Source organism: Leucoraja erinacea, chromosome 1 (assembly GCF_028641065.1).
Source record: "Leucoraja erinacea ecotype New England chromosome 1, Leri_hhj_1, whole genome shotgun sequence".
Taxonomy (NCBI): domain Eukaryota; kingdom Metazoa; phylum Chordata; class Chondrichthyes; order Rajiformes; family Rajidae; genus Leucoraja; species Leucoraja erinaceus.
The window spans coordinates 154615518-154635124 of record NC_073377.1 but is presented as its reverse complement, the minus strand read 5'-3'; the positions used below and the strand labels follow the sequence as shown (position 1 = coordinate 154635124).

At 44.4% G+C, this 19607-nt stretch overlaps 1 protein-coding gene across 1 annotated transcript in view; it reads left to right on the top strand.

Annotated features, from left to right (window-relative positions):
* marchf1 (membrane-associated ring finger (C3HC4) 1) overlaps positions 1-19607 on the top strand; it is a 424534-nt gene that overhangs the window by 186052 nt on the left and 218875 nt on the right. The gene's annotated exons all lie outside the window — the stretch shown is intronic.

Sequence of the window (19607 nt, the reverse complement as noted above, 5' to 3'; positions counted from 1 at the left end):
AAAATGCTGGAGTAACTCAGTGCGTCAGGCAGCATCTGGGGAGAAAAGGAATAGGTGACGTTTCGGGTTGAGAATCTGAAGAAGGGTCTCAACCCAAAACGTCACCTATTTCTTTTCTCCAGAGGTGTTGCCTGACTTACTGAGTTACTCCAGCATATCTTGCCTGATATCTGTGTAATTATTTGAGAACTCATATATTCATTTGGAAACTATTTTCTACTCTATTTAATGCGTCGGTTATTATGGCCTGGAAAATAGGACATATTGTGTGGCCTTTTTCAATGTAGCAACATACACGAGTAGCTTCCAGATTGAGTCAGAACTTTGACTGGAGATTTTCCAAAGCAGATTAACATTTCTCCCTGTGTATCTGTAAATATGATGGAACGGTGTCCTGTGTATCGCTCTTTTAGGTTAGGGTAGGTTTATTATGGTCATGTGAACTGACCTACAGTAAAAAACTTTGTTTTGTAATAATAAATACTTTATTGATCCCCTCAGGGAAATTCAGATGTATTTAACCAGATCAGATAATACTATGCATAAATAAAATAAATACTTTATTACGGACTCGAGGTCCAGACAAGGGGCAACATTACATAAAAAATGCATTGCATATTAAAAAATATCATAAAGTACAAGTAAAATCTTAGTATGTCACTTATAAAAGCATCATAAATTATATATTTAAAAAAAACACAATACATGAATTAAAAATCCAGGTTAAAAGAATGATCAATGTCCTACAACGAGACAACGATACCAGTGTCTCCACAGCTGGGATTCATAGCGTGTACTGCTAACCATTATGTTTGACAAGGCCACAATAATTACATTTTTAGAGTAATTTATCCTGCAAATGAATTTCTACATATGATTTCTTAGGATAGCTTCTAAAGTACTGACTCCTGCTGCCACAAACATGTTACTAGCACTACACCATCTAGGTTTCCTTAGCAGTGTCCTCATGGCATCGTTAGATGCCACCTTTAGTCTCTGCAAACTTGTCTTTCCATAGTTCGACCACAGGTGCGCAGTGTGGAGTGGTGTGCAGTATGCTCTAAATAGCGACATCTTTACCACATCTGCACACGCACCAAACTTAAGCAAGAGAATATTTGCCTGTACATACAGCATGCGTCGTTGCCTATAAGTACAATCAATTTAATCTCAAGTATGACAGGTAGAACAAAGAGGATGATACTGAGTGCAGAATATAGTTCTCAGCGTTGTAGCACATCAGTTCCATAGACAATGTCCAATGTCCATAATGAGGTAGCGGTGAATCAGACAATTCCCTAGCTTATGAAAGAACAATTCAACAGCCTGATAACAGAGGAGACGTGGCTGTTCCTGAGTCTGGTGGTTTGCGCTTTCAAGCTTCTGCGCCTTCTGTAGGAGCAACGAGAAGAAGAATAACCGGGATAGGACAAGCCTTTGATTATATGGGCCGCATTTGTGAGGCAGCATGGTGTAGATGGAGCCAACGGTGGGGGAGTGTGGTCTGTGTGATGAACTGGGCCACATCTACAACTCTCTGCAGGTTCTTGCCGTCTTGGGCAGAGCAGTTCCCAGATCAATCCGTGATTCAACTCAACAGCATGCTTTCTCCCGGCCAGTCCTATGGGGAGGGAGAGGTGGTGGGATTAATGCACGGTTCCGAAGCGCAGCATTGGAATGCTTTACACAGGCTGGGTATTCCACAGCAAATCTGAGCTTGGGAGGCCTCTTACTCATCAGCACCCCACCTTGCTGCCCAGTCAGCTGATGGAGGCTCTTGATTGATCATAAGATCATAAGACATACGAGCAGAACTAGGCCATTCGGCCCATCGAGTCTGCTCCGCCATTCAACCATGGCTGATCTATTTTTGCCTCATTCTCCTGCTTTCTCCCCATAACCTTTGAGACCCTTACTGTCCCAAGGAGCTTTCAATCTCCACTTGACTTGGCCTCCACAGCCATCTGTGGCAATGAATTCCACAGATTCCCCACTCTCTGGCTAAATACATTCCTCATCATCTCCAGTCTAAAGGTGCATCATTTTATTCTGAGGCTGTGGCCTCTAGACCCGGATTCTCCCCCTACTGGAATCATCCTCTCCACATCCACCCTATCCAGGCCTTTCATTATTCGGTAGGTTTCAATGACATTGCCCCTCATCTGGGCTCTGGGCCAGTACTCATCTCTAGTATTTACAGGCCCAGAGCCATCAGACACTCAACATATATTTAGCCCAATCATCCCTGCCTCCATGCCCATATCTTCACTGATGATCTTATGTCCTCAATGATCTCATTCACTGCCCATCATGGACAAAGGTTGCAGGACCTGGCTCTTTCATAGCTTAATTTGACTACAGTTCACGAGATCCTGATTCTTCATACTCCACCCAAGGTCCAGTAGTGATGAAGCTGCAAGCAGCAGGGTCACAACCAAGACACCTCTGCCAGTGTGAGTTTTAAAACCTATGTGTACTCTTGTCATTTCCTGACTCAGATGGAAATAGCATAACCACACCATTGAAGAGTAGCTCCGTTAGAAAAAAATACAAATGAAATTGGGAAATAAATGAATTGCAAATGAGAGCGGAACATATGGATAGAGATTTAAACCTTCTATCCTATATTAGAAAATAAACCCCACATCATCTGTTGTTTGAGCAGTAACCTTAAGCCGTATCTTTTGCTGAACACTCACTGATTGTCTCTTCCCACTTGGGAACTGCCGGATGTAATCTTTTCACTGCATGAATCCAAGGAAATGGGTATTGTGCAAATTGGAATCGAGCTAATGTGGCACTAACTATTTTTTAATATTTCAGAGCGTGATGACACCATTCACTCATGCTGTGCCTGTGTGAGATTGTGGTGATTGTGTGACACAGCACAGAGCTAGATTCTTCAGCTGATTGTCCATGGCTAGCCTTCCTTTAATCACATCACAATGTCCCGCTACATATGAGAGGCAATTTACAGTGACCAATTTACCTACCGACCCACTCTACTCTCTTGGAGATCATGGGGATATGGAGCTGGGGGTGCACCACCACTAGTTTGGGTTTCAGCGATGGGTGGGGGGGGGGGGGGGGGGTCTTTGGACTGGAAGACCCATAGTAAGCCCACGCAGTTACAGCAGCAAACTCTACATGCATAACATTGGAGATCATGGGTTATTCTGGACTATTGGAGCTGTGAGGTTGCACCACCACTAGTTTGCTCACCCAAAACATACCATTTCTTAGTTTTTAGTTTTAGCGATACAGCATGAAAACAGCCACACCCACCCACCGAGTCCGCGCCGACCCCAAGCGACCCCGTACACTAGCACCATCCTACACACTAGGGCCAGTTTACAATTTTTACCAAAGCCAAATTAACCTAAAACCTGCAGGACTTTGGAATGTGTGAGATGAAACCGGAGTTACCAGGTATAGCGTACAAACTCCATACAGAGAGCACCCATAGGCAGGATCAAACCCGGGTCTCTGGTGCTGTAAGGCAGCAACTCTATGCTGCAGCATCGTGCCACGTTCTGTAAATCAGTTTGACCAAAGAAAGTCAATTGTAGTGCACAGCTGATATTTGCGCCAGGAAGATTACCAGCCTCGGTGTGGGCAAGTTGGGCTGAAAGGCCTGTGTCCACACTGTATGACTGTAGGCCTGAGATTTTCAACACTTCTGCTTTGAATCACAAGAGATGTTTATTCACAGAGAACCAGCTTTGAAGAAGGGTCTCGCCCCCAAAAAGTCACCCTTTCCTTCTCTCCAGAGATGCAGCATCTACGCATCAAAAGCCCACCCCAAGCATACAAAATAATTCTGCAAGAAATATCGAGACAAAATAATAAAATATGTTAACAGTAACTAGCCTAAGCAAGAATGGTTCCTGCACTTGTACTCATTTCTTGTCAATGCCCTCCTGTGTAGTAAAGTGAGCTGTCAAAACTACTTTAGTTTAGTTTAGAAGTACAGTGCCAAAACAGTCCCTTCGGCCCACTGTGTCCATGCTGACCAGCGATCCCCGCACATTAACCCTATCCGACACACTAGTGACAATTTACAATTTTTACCAAAGCTGAATTAACCTGTACACCTGCAGGTCTTTGGAGTGTGGGAGGAAACCGGAGCACCCAGGGAAAACCCACACAGTCTGGGGGAGAAAGTACTAACTCCTGAGGATTTTTTTGTTGTGTTCTTTGGGGGCAGTTTTTACCTTTTAAAAACCAACTTGCAGTCCTTTCAGACAGTATCTGAGCTGGATAAGGTGCTCAAAATAAAAAAGCAAACTCAATGCTGGCATTTATTTCAAGAGGGCTTGTATACAAAAACAGAGATGTAGAATATTGTGAACGATTTTGGGCTCCATATCTGAGGAGGGATGTGTTGGCTCTGGAGACGATCCAGACAAGATTTACAAGAATGATCCCAGGAATGAGGAGGTTAACATATGATGAGGGTTTGTCGGCACTGGGCCTGTACTCGCTGGAGTTTAGAAGAATGAGGGGGAACTTTATTAAAATATACAGAATAGTGAAAGGATAGAGTGGATGTGGAGAGAATGTTCCCACTAGCGGGAGAGTCATATCCTCAGAATTAGAGGACGTTCTTTTTGGAAGGAGTTGAGGAGAAATTTATTTAGTCAGAGGTTGGTGAATCTGTGGAATTTTTGCCACACAAGGCTGTGGGGGCCAAGTCAATTGATATTTTTTAAGGCAGAGTTTGATAGATTCTTGATTAGTACGGGTGTCAGAGGTTACAGTGAGAAGACTGGAGAATGGGGTTAGGAGGGAGTGATAGAACAGCCATGATTAAATGGCGGAGTAAACTTGATGGGCAGAATGGCCTAATTCTACACCTATCACATGACCTTATGACCTATATCTTCTGGGGGAGGGCATCCAAGCCACAATGGATGTTTTTTTGGGAGAATTGCCCGAATCCAAAGTTCCCCAAAAACCCACTATTGATGTTTAAGAGGGAACTGCAGATGCTGGAGAATCGAAGGTTACACAAAAAAGCTGGAGAAACTCAGCGGGTGCAGCAGCATCTATGGAGCGAAGGAAATAGGCAACGTTTCGGGCCGAAACCCGGAAGGGTTTCGGCCCGAAACGTTGCCTATTTCCTTCGCTCCATAGATGCTGCTGCACCCGCTGAGTTTCTCCAGCTTTTTTGTGTAACCCACTATTGATGCCTTGGTTTGCAAAGAAGTGGCTTAACACGTTACCTTGGGGGACATGCAGTAGAACACGGTATAATAGAGGGAAAGATTATGAGAATGAGTAAAAGGTGAGGCAACAATAGAAAACTTTTTTGAGTATGCATTCTTTCTTCATTGTTATTAACAAGCTGGTTGCAATTTATTACAGAAACTAAGGGTTGCTATGCATTTTTGCATCAGCCAGTCTATCCAATTCTGAGATTCCTCACACAAGTACCTTTAAATGTGTCACTTTATCAGCTATGATTTTCTTAGGTCTGCTAGCTGGGATAAATTCCCTCTGCATTGTCAGTATTACACACTAATACTTCAATGCCTGACAAATGCCATAACATATGCTAAGGCAGATGCATCTCGGAGGCTCTATTTCTGTCAGTTTCAGGGCTATTTAAAGACACCTTCTGCCAATGATTTATGTTGTAGAATTCAGAGATTTTGCTAAGAAGTTTAGTCATACATCTAGGCACATAAATGTCACAATGGTTGAAAGCCAAGAAGGGCAAAACTCCGAGAAAGGGAAAGGACCTTGGTTAGTTCAGTGGGTAAATATGTGACAGTGGGTGTCACTGAATCATACCGTACAGACCAGCGACTCGGGTTCGATTTTGACCTTGGCTGCTGTCAGCGTGTAGTTTGTACATTTGGCATGTTGGGCGACACAGTTCCGCAGCGGTATAGCTGCTGTCGTACAGCACCAGAGATCTAGCTTTCATCCTGACTGCAGCTGCTCTCTGCCCGGAGTTTGTACTTTCTCCCTGTTGCAGCATGGGTTTTCTCCGGGCACTGAGGTTTCCTCCCATATTCCAGAGATGTGCAGGTTTGTAGGTTAATTGGCTTCTTTAAAATGTCCCCAGTGTGTAGAATAGACCAGTGTATGTGTGATCATTGGTCAGCGTGGACCCGATGGGCCAAACGGCCTGTTTCCATACTGTATCTCTGAACTAAACTAAACTAAAACTCTCCCTGTGAACATGTGGGGTTTTTTTCTGGCCATTCCAGTTTCCTCCCACTTCCCCAAGACGTGTGGATTTGTAGTTTCATTGGCCTCTGTAAATTGCTCCTAAAGTGTACGGGGAGGATGAGAAAATAGGATACCATCGAATTAGGGTGCATGGGCTTTCAATGGTCGGCATGGGCTTGGTGGCCAAAGGGCCTGTTTCCATGTTTATCTTTAAATAGCAATGTTACAACATTTTGAGATTTTAAAAATCAAGTCTTTTAATTTATCGCATCAGATAAAGCATAAAAAGGTTTAATTTGACACCCAATTCACTTTCATATCTTCAGTATTAAAAAAGTTATGGCCATTTTCATACTCGGAAATTGGCATCTTGTTCCCTATTGCTTTTTCATTGACTTAACACAAAAGCTGTGATCGAGAACATTTAAAAGCCCATAACTTTCTTAAAATTTAAGAGAACTGAAAGAAATTTTCAGTTATTATAAATTGAAGCATTCTGGAACTAATATGGAACAATCTTACTTAGATGACTTGAAATTAAAGCATATAATTAGTTAGTTACCTAATTGTAGCTAATTACAAAATTCAATTACTAGATCTAAACATCTATCCCTTTCTTATGTATAGATTAACATGTTTAAATAGCCTAACTGTCCAAATAACATTCACACAAGAATTCAGAATATAACATAATTTAAATATATTTAACATTAAAATTAGGATTTTAATTGCACTGCATTATGAGAGCACTGACGCCGAGATTGTACTTTGGAAGCAGTATATAATATTCCAAGAAATTTGGAGAAAAGCTGACTAGCCAGTTACACATTGGCTTCTAGTTACCAGCATGGTCTCTGCCACAACTTCCATTCCCACTAGAAGAGAAAAAAGACACAGCGCAGAATGTTTTGCTGATTGTGATAGTCACAGTCTCATAGCACAGAAAATGGCCCTTCAACTCAAAGTGTCCATGCCATCATTCAGCACCTAGCAATTCTGACCCCAATTGCCAGCTCTTGCTCCACAGACGTCCATCGGTTGGTGATGCAAGATCTTGTCCAGATACTGTGCTTAAGTGCTGTGAGAGTGCCTAAAGGGCGTGTCCCACCAGCATGCAATTGCATGCATCTAGCGCGACCAAACGTGGTGGCTTGAGGCGTACGGCCTCGCTGGGCCGGTCCCACTTCCAACCGCGGAGGCGTATGGAGTTGTGCGGGGCTGGTCCCGACATCATACTCACCAATCAGCTGGGCAGGAGGCGAGTGAATTTGGACGTTGCACGGTGTCGGGCCGTGACGTCATCATGCAACGGCACGCCGGGCGGTGATGTCATCACGCAATGCCACGTGCTGGGCATATGCCATCAAGACTCTGCGTACGCCCGTCGAGGCGCTGCGTACGGCCTCAATGCAGCTGCGGGTCGACAGGCCGTTGTCGCGCGGAATTTTTGGACAGTGTCAGTTTTTCGGAGCACGGCGCGATGTCGGGACCAGCCCCGCGAGGCCGTACAACGCAAGTGACCATGTTAGGTCGCGCTAGCCGCATGCAGTCACATGCTGGTGGGACAGGCCCTTTACTTCTGCCACCCACTCAAGGAGTGTGTTCCAAACTTCAACTACCCCTTGGGTGAAACAAAAATCTTCCTTAGCTGTTGCCTAAACGTCTTACCCCATACTGTGAACCTGTCCCATATTCTGAAACATCTCTGCCTTGAGGGAAAGTTTACCATTATCTCTACCCTATCGTTGACCCACATAATTTAGTATTTCTGCAAGCCCATTTCATGCCACAGGCAGAGATGATATTTGCCCCCATTAGGTTAGAAGCAGGAGAATACCTTTACACCTGTAATAAATTCAGAATTAGTAAAATGAGAGGTGATTCATGGCGTGCGGAGTTGTTATTGTTTAAACATGCAATAGTACTTACTTACAGTGGCTTGCAAAAGTATTCATGCCCCTTGAACTTTTCCACATTTTGTCACGTTACAACCACAAACGTAAATGTATTTTATTGGGATTTTATGTGATAGACCAACACCAAGTGGCGCATAATTGTGAAGTGGAAGGAAAATGATACATGGTTTTCAAATTGTTTTTACAAATAAAAAACTGAAAAGTGTGGCGTGCAAAAGTATTCAGCCCCCTTTACTGTGATCCCCCTAAATAAAATCCAGTGCAACCAATTGCCTTCAGAAGTCACCTAATTAGTAAATAGAGTCCACTTGTGTGTAATCTAATCTCAGTATACATACAGCTGTTCTGTGAAGGCCTCAGAGGTTTGTTAGAGAAAATTAGTGAACAAACAGCATCATGAAGCCCAAGGAACACACCAGGCAGGTCAGGGATAAAGTTGTGGAGAAGTTTAAAGCAGTTGCTAGGTTATAAAAAAATATCCCATCTCACGGAGCACTGTTCAATCCATCATCCGAAAATGGAAAGAGTATGGCACAACTGCAAACCTACCAAGACATGGCTATTCACCTAAACTGACAGGCCGGGCAAGGAGAGCATTGATCAGAGAATCAGCCAAGAGGCCCATGGTAACTCTGGAGGAGCTGCAGAGATCCACAGCTCAGGTGGGAGAATCTGTTCACAGGACAACTATTAGTCGTGCACTCCACAAATCGGGCCTTTATGGAAGAGTGGCAAGAAGAAAGCCGTTGTTGAAAAAAAGCCATAAGAAGTCCCGTTTGCAGTTTGCCACAAGCCATGTGGGGGACACAGCAAACATGTGGAGGAAGGTGCTCTGGTTAGATGAGACCAAAATTGAAGTTTTTGGCCTAAATGCAAAACTCTATGTGTGGCAGAAAACTAACACTGTACATCACCCTGGACACACCATCCCCACTGTGAAACGTGGTGGTGGCAGCATCATGCTGTGGGGATGCTTTTCTTCAGCAGGGACAGGGAAGCTGGTCAGAGTTGATGGGAAGATGGATGGAGCCAAATGCAGGGCAATCTTGGAAGAAAACCTGTTAGAGTCTGCAAAAGACTTGAGACTGGGGCGGAGGTTCACCTTCCAACAGGACAACGACCCTAAACATACAGCCAGAGCTACAATGGAATGGTTTAGATCAAAGCATGTTCATATGTTAGAATGGCCCAGTCAAAGTCCAGACCTAAATCCAATTGAGAATCTCTGGCAAGACTTGAAAATTGCTGTTCACAGACGCTCTCCATCCAATCTGACTGAGCTTGAGCTATTTTGCAAAGAAGAATGGGCAAAAGTTTCAGTCTCTAGATGTGCAAAGCTGGTAGAGACATACCCAAAAGACTTGCAGCTGTAATTGCAGCGAAAGGTGGTTCTACAAAGTATTGACTCAGGGGGGGCTGAATACGTTTGCACGCCACACTTTTCAGTTTTTTATTTGTAAAAAAAATTGAAAACCATGTTTCATTTTCCTTCCACTTCACGATTATGCACCACTTTGTGTTTGTCTATCACATAAAACCCCAATAAAATACATTTACGTTTGTGGTTGTAACGTGACAAAATGTGGAAAAGTTCAAGGGGTATGTATACTTTTGCAAGCCACTGTATGTACTGTGATCAGTATTTCAATCTCTTTCACTATTTACTTATTTTATGCAGACAGTATAAATACAGTATTAAAATGCAGATAATATCTGTCAGATTTATGCATGACATTTCCTTCGCACTGTGGTAAAGTTAGTTTACGCAACGTACATGTACTGGAAGGGACTGATAGTCTCGGTAATAAACTCAGCCCAGTCATATTCTTTGCTTGCGTAGGAAGGAACTGCAGATGCTGGTTTACAGTGAAGATGGACACAAAATGCTGGAGTAAAACTGTGGGTTAGGTAGCATCTCTGGAGAAAAAGAATAGGTGACGTTTCAAGTCGAGTCCGTTCTTCAGACTGAATATTCTATGCTTTCTTGAGCACCTCGCAGAGGCAATGGAACAAAGATGTTAAGCAGTTAGGCATATAAGAGGAAGGAAGATTAAATTATCTGCCCTTTTTAATATATTAGTGTGATTGAAATAGTTTGTATACACTAGAGAATATTCATCACTATGTTCCCAGTGATAAACTAGTCTAGTGCTTCTTCCTACCCTATGCTTCTAGCTTTTAACCATTCTTTCATTTGTTACAGCTCAAAGTCAAATCAGAACTCACCTCAACATTCACCTATTTACCACCCGGTCTTCCATTTTTGAGAAATGTAAACCCTTTCTTAGTTTAGTTTAATTTAACGATTTAAAGAGGTCCTTCTGCAGCTGTACAGAGCCCTAGTCAGACCCCACATGGAGTATTGTGTGCAGTTTTGGTCCCCTAATTTGAGGAAGGACATTCTTGCTATTGAGGGAGTGCAGCGTAGGTTTACAAGGTTAATTCCCGGGATGGCGCACTGTCATATGCTGAGAGAATGGAGCAGCTGGGCGTGTACACTCTGGAGTTTAGAAGGATGAGAGGGGATCTCATTGAAACATATAAGATTATTACGGGCTTGGACACGTTCCCGATGTTAGGGGAGTCCAGAATCAGGGGCCACAGTTAAAGAATAAGTAGTAAGCCATTTAGAACGGAGATGAGGAAATACTTTTTCTCACAGAGAGTGGTGAGTCTGTGGAATTCTCTGCCTCAGAGGGCAATGGAGGCAAGTTCTCTGGATACATTCAAGAGAGAGCTAGATAGGGCTCTTAAAAATAGTGGAGTCAGGGGATATGGGGAGAAGGCAGGAACAGGGTACTGAATGGGGATGATCAGCCATGATCACAATGAATGGTGATGTCGGCTCGAAGGGCCAAATGGCCTACTCCTGCACCTTTTGTCTATTGTCTATTGACCAATGATCCCCATACAAAAACCACTACCCTACACATTAGGGACAATTTACACCAGTGGTCGGCAACTTTGTCCTGCATAGGGGCCGGGACGCATGTCTGGGAGCAGATAGCGGGCCACATCTATCAGGTATACACATGGATCCCGCCCCCAATGGCAGGCATCAAATCACGTGTTCACAGAAGGTAGACAAAATTGCTGGAGAAACTCAGAGGGTGAGGCAGCCTCATGCAGTCCTTGCAAGTCTGGCCCGCTGAGTTTCTCCAGCATTTTTGTCTACCTTCGATTTTTCCGGCGTCTGCAATTCTTTTTTAAACGTGTTCACAGAAGGTGCGCGGCCGTGCCGGCGGCTTTGCGCAGGATGCGGCACAGCATGAGCTCGGCCGTGCTCGTGGAGGGCGCACGGCGGGCCGGATGATTTTGTGTTACGGGCCGCATTCGGCCCAGGGGCCATAGGTTGCTGACCCCTGATTTATACCAAAGCCAATTAATCTACGAACATTTACATCTTTGGAATGTGGGAGGAAATCAGATCATCCGGGAGATAACCCACGCAGCCACGGAGAGAACAGACAAACTGTATAGTCAGGATAGAACCTGGGTCTCTGGTGCTGTAAGGCAGCAACTTTACAGCTGCACCACCATGCCGCCCCAAGATGAATAGTATTCCATTTGAAACAATAACCACTTTCCACCTTCCACAAATGCTGGCTGACCTGCTAATTGATCCCTGCATTTTCTGATTTATTTTAAATTTCCAGAACCTTTCCAACTAAACCAGCACCTTGGACAGCATGGTTGAGTCGGGCCGAAAGGCCTGTTTCCGCGCTGCATGACTATGACTAGTTTAGGAAGCCAAGTTCTTTCCCTCTCCTGCACATGCTTGAACTATTTTTGCATGGGCGACATTGACTTGAAGGGAGAACAATAAAAAATAAGAGGTTGCAATGGCCTTGAATGACATGCTGATAACCAAACGCCGCCTTGATTTGGAAAGTGGCATTTTTAGCCGGAATGGCACAAAAGACCATCCTTCAATTCCATCCGCTGGCCTCACGTGATTTTTGGTGACACTTTGACGTGGGCATCACTCAATTGCACAAATGAGGTGTAGGCAACAGATTGCATAATCAGGGAGCCAAGCCTCTCAGCTAAATTGGCTTGGAACTGCTGCAAAGCACAGGCAATGTGCAGCTGCTGTGAATTACCAGTGCTCCACTGCACAATCTGCTTAGCGGACAGGCTCCGGTCTATTGTGCTCCATAGTTAACCATGCTTACAAGCAGTGAAGGGAAAAAAAGCAATTTTCAAGAGCATTGATAATTTTGCAGGTCGGGGCATTCAGTGATAATCAGGTGAGTACTGAGAGGTGGCAAATGCCAGGGGACGGGGGGGTGACGTGGCCAGAGTGTGGGAGGCTAAAAGTGTGTGGAGGTCACAGCTAGGTGTGAGTCGTAGTAGCAGTGATGAACGATGGTGACAGGAAACTAATGGGAAAGGCCTGAGCTGTGACTGGCCATTGATCTTGGAAAAGCACGGTTCCGTCTTGGTACCCAGGAAGGAATTCTTTTAGAATTGAATATATATTTCTCAGTTTTTTTGTGGTGCCAGCGAATCACGAGTAGGATTGATTAAAAAAACACTGTCTGGTGCTTAGGTGAATTTTTTAAATATGGTCCTTTAGCAGATGCTGGATCAAGGATAAAATAGAATGGATCAACTGGGCTTGTAGCCACTGGAATTTAGAAGGATGAGAGGGAATTCTTATAGAAAATTCTTAAGGGATTGGACAGGCTTGATGCAGGAAAAATGTCCCCGATGTTGGGGGAGTCCAGAACCAGGGGTCACACAGTTTAAAAATAAGGGGTAGGCCATTTAGGACTGAGATGAGGGTAGACCTTTTCTCCCAGAGAGTTGTGAATCTGTGGAGTTCTCTGCCACAGAAGGTAGTGGAGTACAATTTGCTGGAGGTTTTCAAGAGAGTTAGATAGAACTCTTGGGGCTAATGGAATCAAGGGATATGGGGAGAAAAGCAGCAACAGGGTACTGATTCTGGATGATCAGCCATGATCATATTGAATGGTGGTCCTGGCTTGAAGGGCCAAATGGCCTACTCCTGCGCCTATTTTTCTATGTTTCTAACTATAAACATGGAAAAGATAGGGTGAATGTGCATAGTCGCTCACCCAGGGAATGGGGATCAAAAAGCTGGAGGACAGATCAGATTCAGATTCAATTTTAATTGTCATTGTCAGTGTACAGTACAGAGACAACAAAATGCATTTAGCATCTCCCTTGAAGATGTTTAAAGTGAGAGGGGCGAGATTTAATAGGAACCTAAGGGTCAACTTTTTCACTCAGAGGGTGGTAGGTATATGGACTGAGCTACCAGAGGCGGGTAGTTGAGGCTGGTACAATAATAGCATTTTAAAGACACTTGGACAGCTACGTGGATAGGAAAGGTTCAGAGAGATATGGGCTAAATGCGGGCAAGTGGGACTAGCTTAGATGGGGTTTCTTAGTCTGCATGTACGAGTTGGGCCAAAATGCCTGGTTCCAGGACTCTATGTTGACAGTGGCTAACTCTTGCCATTGGTCTGTAACTCCTGCTAGATGTCTAAAAAAAATGTGAACTTGTGCACTTCCCTCATCCCCCAGTAGCACAGTGGCACAGCTGGTAGAGCTGCTGTCTCAGCACCGGAGACCCAGGTTTAATCCTGATATCAGGTGCTTTCTGTGTGGAGTTTGCATGTTCTTTCCATGATCGTGTGTGTTTTCTCTGGGTGCTCCAGTTTTCTCACACATCCCAAAAAACCTGTGGGTTTGTAGGTTAATTGGCCTTCGTATATTGAAAAAAAAAATCCTTCTAATGTTCAGGAATGGATGAGGTAGTGGGATAACAGTGTGTTGGTGTTTCCATGTTCATTGTCTAAAATAAACAGACTTAATTTTATCAGTTAGAAAGATTGTCAACTGTATGATCAACGTTCTGAAGGCTGGAACATGCCAACTTCTGTACCTTTCATGGTTTCTGTGAAGCAACTTCCTCAGTCATGTGGTATTCATGGATTCCGCAACGGTAATCCACTTGATTTCATCTATTAATTCAGCGACTAAAATTAAGACTGTTGTAGTTTCCGTATTACACCATGAAGAGTGTAGAAAATGTCCTTTGTTTCCATGTTTGAAACTCCCGTTTTGTGGCATTTAAATATTGCTTGGTTGAAAAATGAATGACAGATTTTCAATAGATTGTCTTATGTTCCCAGAGTGCCTCTGCCTTCTTCTTGTTGCTGAAATAAAACAAACTCGACCATTTTTAGGTAGACAAAAGTGCTGGAGAAACTCAGCAGGTGAGGCAGCATCTATGGAGCGAAGGAAATGGGGACGTTTCGGGTCCAAAACCTGCTTCAGATCATTTTAGAGTCATACAGACCTGTAAACGGGCCAATCGGCCCAACTTGCTCACACCGACCAACATGTCCCTACACTAGTCCCACCTGCCTTCGTTTGACCCATATCCCTCTAGAGATCGTATATCTTTATTGTAATTTTCCTGGGTACTCACATACCCAGAGGAAACAGAAAAACGTTGCTCAACCAGTGTCCATTCAGTGTGCAGTAAAAAATAAATAGAAATAAAAATACATATATCATGAACAAATTAAACACTCTACTCTCTACTAAACATCAACAGGCGTTCCGATCGGCAGCGGCACGACAGTGGCTCTGCTGCAGTGTGTCCAGGTTGGTGGTTGGTGCGCGATACTTTGGCAGCGGGCAAAGTCTGTTTATCAGTCTTATAGCCTGCGGGAAGAAGCTGAGGAGCATCCTACTGGTTTTGCAGCTAATGCTCCTGTACCTCTTCCCAGATGGCAGGATGGAGAATATGTGATGCGATGGGTGGTAGGGGTCTTTGATGATGGAGATGGCTCTGCTGATACATCTCTTCCTGTATATGTCCAGCAGGAAAGGGAGTGGAGCACCAATAATCCTGCTGGCGGTCTTCACAATCCTGTCTAGTTGGTGCCGTTCGTACGCCTTGCAGCTCCCGAACCAGGAAGTGATGCCGTAGGTTAATGTGCTCTCGATTGTCCCCCTATAAAAAGTCCATAGGTGTGTAGTGGGGAGACCTGCTTTCCGTAGTCTTCGGAGAGGGTGTAGTCGCTGCTGGGCTCTCTTGACCAGTGCTGTGGTGTTGGTCGTGTTAAACCTATCCTATCCATGTAACTGTCCAGATATTTCTCAAACGTTGCAATAGTACCCGCCTCAACCACCTCTTCCAGCTGCTCCATATAACCCCCACCCTTTGTATAAAAAAAAGTTACCCCTCAGGTTCCGATTAAATCTCCCATCCCCCCCCGCTTCACGTTTAATGGTCATCACTCAGTAATAATTAGGTAGGCACTAGGAGAAGATTGAGGTAGCCTAATGCCAGTGGGTGAGGTGGTGTGGTCCAGAAAAAGGGAGGCTAAATATGTGTGGAAGCAATTAGAGGTCAAGTTCAAGTTCACATTTATTGTCACATGCACCGATTAAGGAACAATGGAATTTGACTTAGCATGCAGCCACACAAACAAACGAGTACAATACACACCATCCACCACAGTGGAATCAACTTCTTCACTGTGGTGCAAGGCAATAACTTTGTCAGTCCTCCTCCTCATCCGTGGTCGGGGCTATGAACCCTCCGCAGTCGCTGCTACGGATGGCCCCGATGTACAGGCCCTCTCGTCGGGATGCTCGAAACTCCGACGTCGGGATGGATGGACACTCCGTCGTTTGGAGGTCCTAAATCGGCCGCTTCCAACCGGAGACTGGGGCTTCACGATGTTATAGGCTGCAGGCCGGCAGTCGGAGCACTTCTTCTGGCGACCCTCGGCAAGGGCTCGCCCCGCTCCGCGATGGAAAGTCCACGCCGCGCCCGCAGCTAGAAGCTCCGCAGACCGCGGCTTCAGGATGTGGTAGTCCGCGGGCCAGCGATCTTCAGGATGCCATAGTCCGCGGGCCAGCGGTCGGACACCCTGTGATCCAATTGTGAACTTTCTGTATAGATTCCCTTTCAACTCCATAGCGGAAATATGCAGTATTCACCCTGTCTTGGACACCCTTTGCTCACGTTTACAGCGCCACTCCTCATCTCTCCTGGAGCACTTTGGTGGGCTTTCTTTGTGCAGGAGACTATTTGTGTGGCTCCTGATTCCTGGCCTACCCACTCACGCCAGAATTACTACTACTGCCTGCCAGCCGCAAGTGATTCTTACTGAGTTTCGCTAAGAGCATGATCGTGAAACATAAAGGTAACAATTCTCACTGTGTAAGCTTTTCACATATCCTAATGCAGCCCACACCCTACACTAGTTCCAGGCACTCTGCCTGTCACAGTTTAAAACCACGGCTACTGTGATATAATAAGCCTCATTTTAACTGTAGAGTGCATCAGGCAGCTTTTAAATTAGCAATGTTCACTGAAGCTTAACGTTTTAAATCCCATAGTCATGATGGTGTATATTTTTAGAAACGGGAGAGGGTTAGTATCCAGTATCCCTGTGGATGGGCTCTTCAGATGGGAGCCAACATTAATTTTGCCGTCGATGGAGAACTGCATAATATCTTTATAACATGGTGGTGTGTGAAATATTTGCAGCCTCCATTTCAATGCTGTGCATGATACCTGGGTTTTACTGTGGAAAGGATCTAAATAATTTTACTGTCTAGCCACTGCTCTCCAATGCAATTGCAAAACGAATTTCAACAATAGGTATAAATGACATTGATTTTTATCAGGAAGTGCAGTTAATCTGGTTATACCTCATGTGCTGAGAAGATAAGCATCTTTTGTCTGTTCATTTATTTTTCTTATTAATTTTCTCTCTGCTTGCTATGCTATTTTAAATTTAGCAGGAGATTTGGATGCTCTGTTTATGCTGTATTTTACTTTTGATTACTTTTTTAAAATTTCATTTAATCCTCTTTTCTATTTTTGATTTCAATCAGTCCCAGGTAATGTGGTTGTTTCCAGGCTGAAGGGATATCGCAATATTGCAGCTGATGTAGCTGCTGCTTCACAGCACCAGAGAATGGGCTTCCATCGTGCCCTCGGGTGCTGTCTGCACTCTCTCTCTCTGTGTGTGTTTTTTCTCTGTGGTGCTCCAGTTTCCTCCCACATCCCAAAGACGTGTGGCTCTGCCAGTTAATTGGCGGGGTGGGAGATTTCAACCTTCACGTGGTCCGCCCTGTTTCGACAAATTCAATCAACCCGGCGTGCACAATCAAATAAGATCAAATAGAACAAAGTCCTACAACTTTAGGCCATATGCAAGAAGAAGAGGAGGAGCTGTGTCGTCTTTCTTACAGTTTGGCTTTCATCCCAACCAATTGTTCAAGCGCTTTTGATTGCAACATGCGCCTTAATTTAGTTCAACAAAGAAACTGACAAGTTACTAAAGAACCTTTAAATTGCACAACAGGTATTGGAGAACCACTCTGAACTTGGATTTTGTTTGAGAGTAATTAGTGTGGTTTTAAATTGATAGTTTTAAGACAGAAGTGGCATTTGCAGATTTCACAATTCTCAGGCTGGGAAGCCTGCCCATTCAACATGCCCTAACCCAATGGTGCAACCAGTGAATTCCCTCCTTCATTTCCCCCCTCCTCTCTTCCCCGTGTCCCAACAGGGTACGCACCCATTGCACCCATTGCATCCATTGCACCAAACTGAGGCACACCACTAGTCGCAAGCCTCCAATCTAAAAACCAACCTTCCACTGTTGCCCTCTGCTTCCTTCCACTGAGCCAATTTTCTATCTAGTCAGCTCTCTCTCCATGGATCCCATGTGTTCTAACCTTGCAGAGCAGCCTACCATGCGGAACCTTGTTGAATGCGTTGCTGAAACCCACATACACAACATCTACAGCTCTGCCCTCATCTTTAAACAACCACCTGATTTGTGAGATACGATCTCCCGCAGAACAAAACTGTGCTGACTATCCCGAATCAGCCATCTAAATGCATGTACATCTTTTCCCTCAGAATACTCTCTAGTAAATTTCCGACCACAGATGTTAGACTTACTGGCCTGTAGTTCCCAATGTTTTCAATTTCTTCCATGTTCCGAGCTTCACCATTGCTGTTTTGAATCCAGTCAATGACTGAGCTTCCACAACCTTCCGCAGATGTCGATTCCAAAAATAACGCAGCCATTTGAACCAAGACATTTTGCCTTATTTCAATCCAAATAGTCAATCTCTTATTTTGTAACTGTGCCAACTAGTTCTAGATTCCTTACCCCAGGAGGCATCCACCCTGTCATACCTTGTACAAATGACTTTACTTCAATGACGTTTAAATGTAATTCACGTAGGAACTTCAGCCCACTAAATTCACGCCGACCATCAGTCACCTGTTCACACTAGTTCCATTTTATTCTAATTTCTCATCTGCTCCCTAACATACAGTATCATGTACAGATGTAATTTCACCTACTGACCCACAAGTTCGCACAAGTTCACAAGTTATAGTAGAATTAGGCCATTCGGCCCATCTAATCTACTCCGCCATTCAATCATGGCTGATCTCTGCCTCCTAATTCCATTTTCCTGCCTTCTCCCCATAACCCTTGACACCCATTCTAATCAAGAATTTGTCTATCTCTGCCTTAAAAATATCCACGGACTTGACCTCCACAGCCCTCTGTGGCAATGAGTTCCGCAGTTTAACTGCCCTCGCCTCCTTTCTAAAAGAGCACCCTTTAATTCTGAGACTATGACGTCTGGCCCTATACTCTCCCACCAGTGGAAATATCATTTCCACATCCATTCTATCGATGCCTTTCATTACTCTGTAAATTTCAATGAGGTCCCCCCTCAACCTCCTAAACTCCAGCGAGTCGAGGCCTAGTGCTGTCAAACGCTCATCATTTGCTAACCCACTTATTCCTGCAATTCTTTTGGCTGTGGGAGAAAACCTTGAGCACACCAGGGAAACCCACACAGATACAGGGAGAATGTGAGAACTCCACACACGCAGCATCCGGGGTCAGGAGCGAACCAAGATCTGTGGCACTGTGAGACAGCAGCACTACCAGCTGCTCCCACAGTGCCAGCTATGTGGGTCACTGTGCCGCTATAAGTTACCCTATCTATTTCTAGCAGGGTGCTTGCTTGTCGAGGGACTGGGAAAAACTGACAGGAATAAGAACTAGTTATAAAATGACAAAAAAGCGAGATTATGTCACAGTTTGAGGAATGGTTTGAAGTTAATAACAGCTGAACATATTCTTGAAGTTTAAACATCAGTCATCAGTTGGCACTGCAATGCAGGAATGATCAAGGGAAGCTTAAATTTTTATTAAGTGAACATTTGTTCAGTAGGCCATGCATAGGTAATAAGTACTTAACGGCTTATCTCTGATTCCTTTTTATTTCACGCTCATTCAGTGCTACTTCGGAGCACGGCCAGGCCATTCCCATCACAATGACCGAAAGCAGATTAAACGCACGGACTACACAGCAGGCTGCCTGCGCTTCGGCAGAAGGATGGGATTTTTTCTTAAATGAGACACTAAGCCTCTCTGCCTTCTGCCTATTTACCCAGTCAGTGTGTTGCTGCATCTC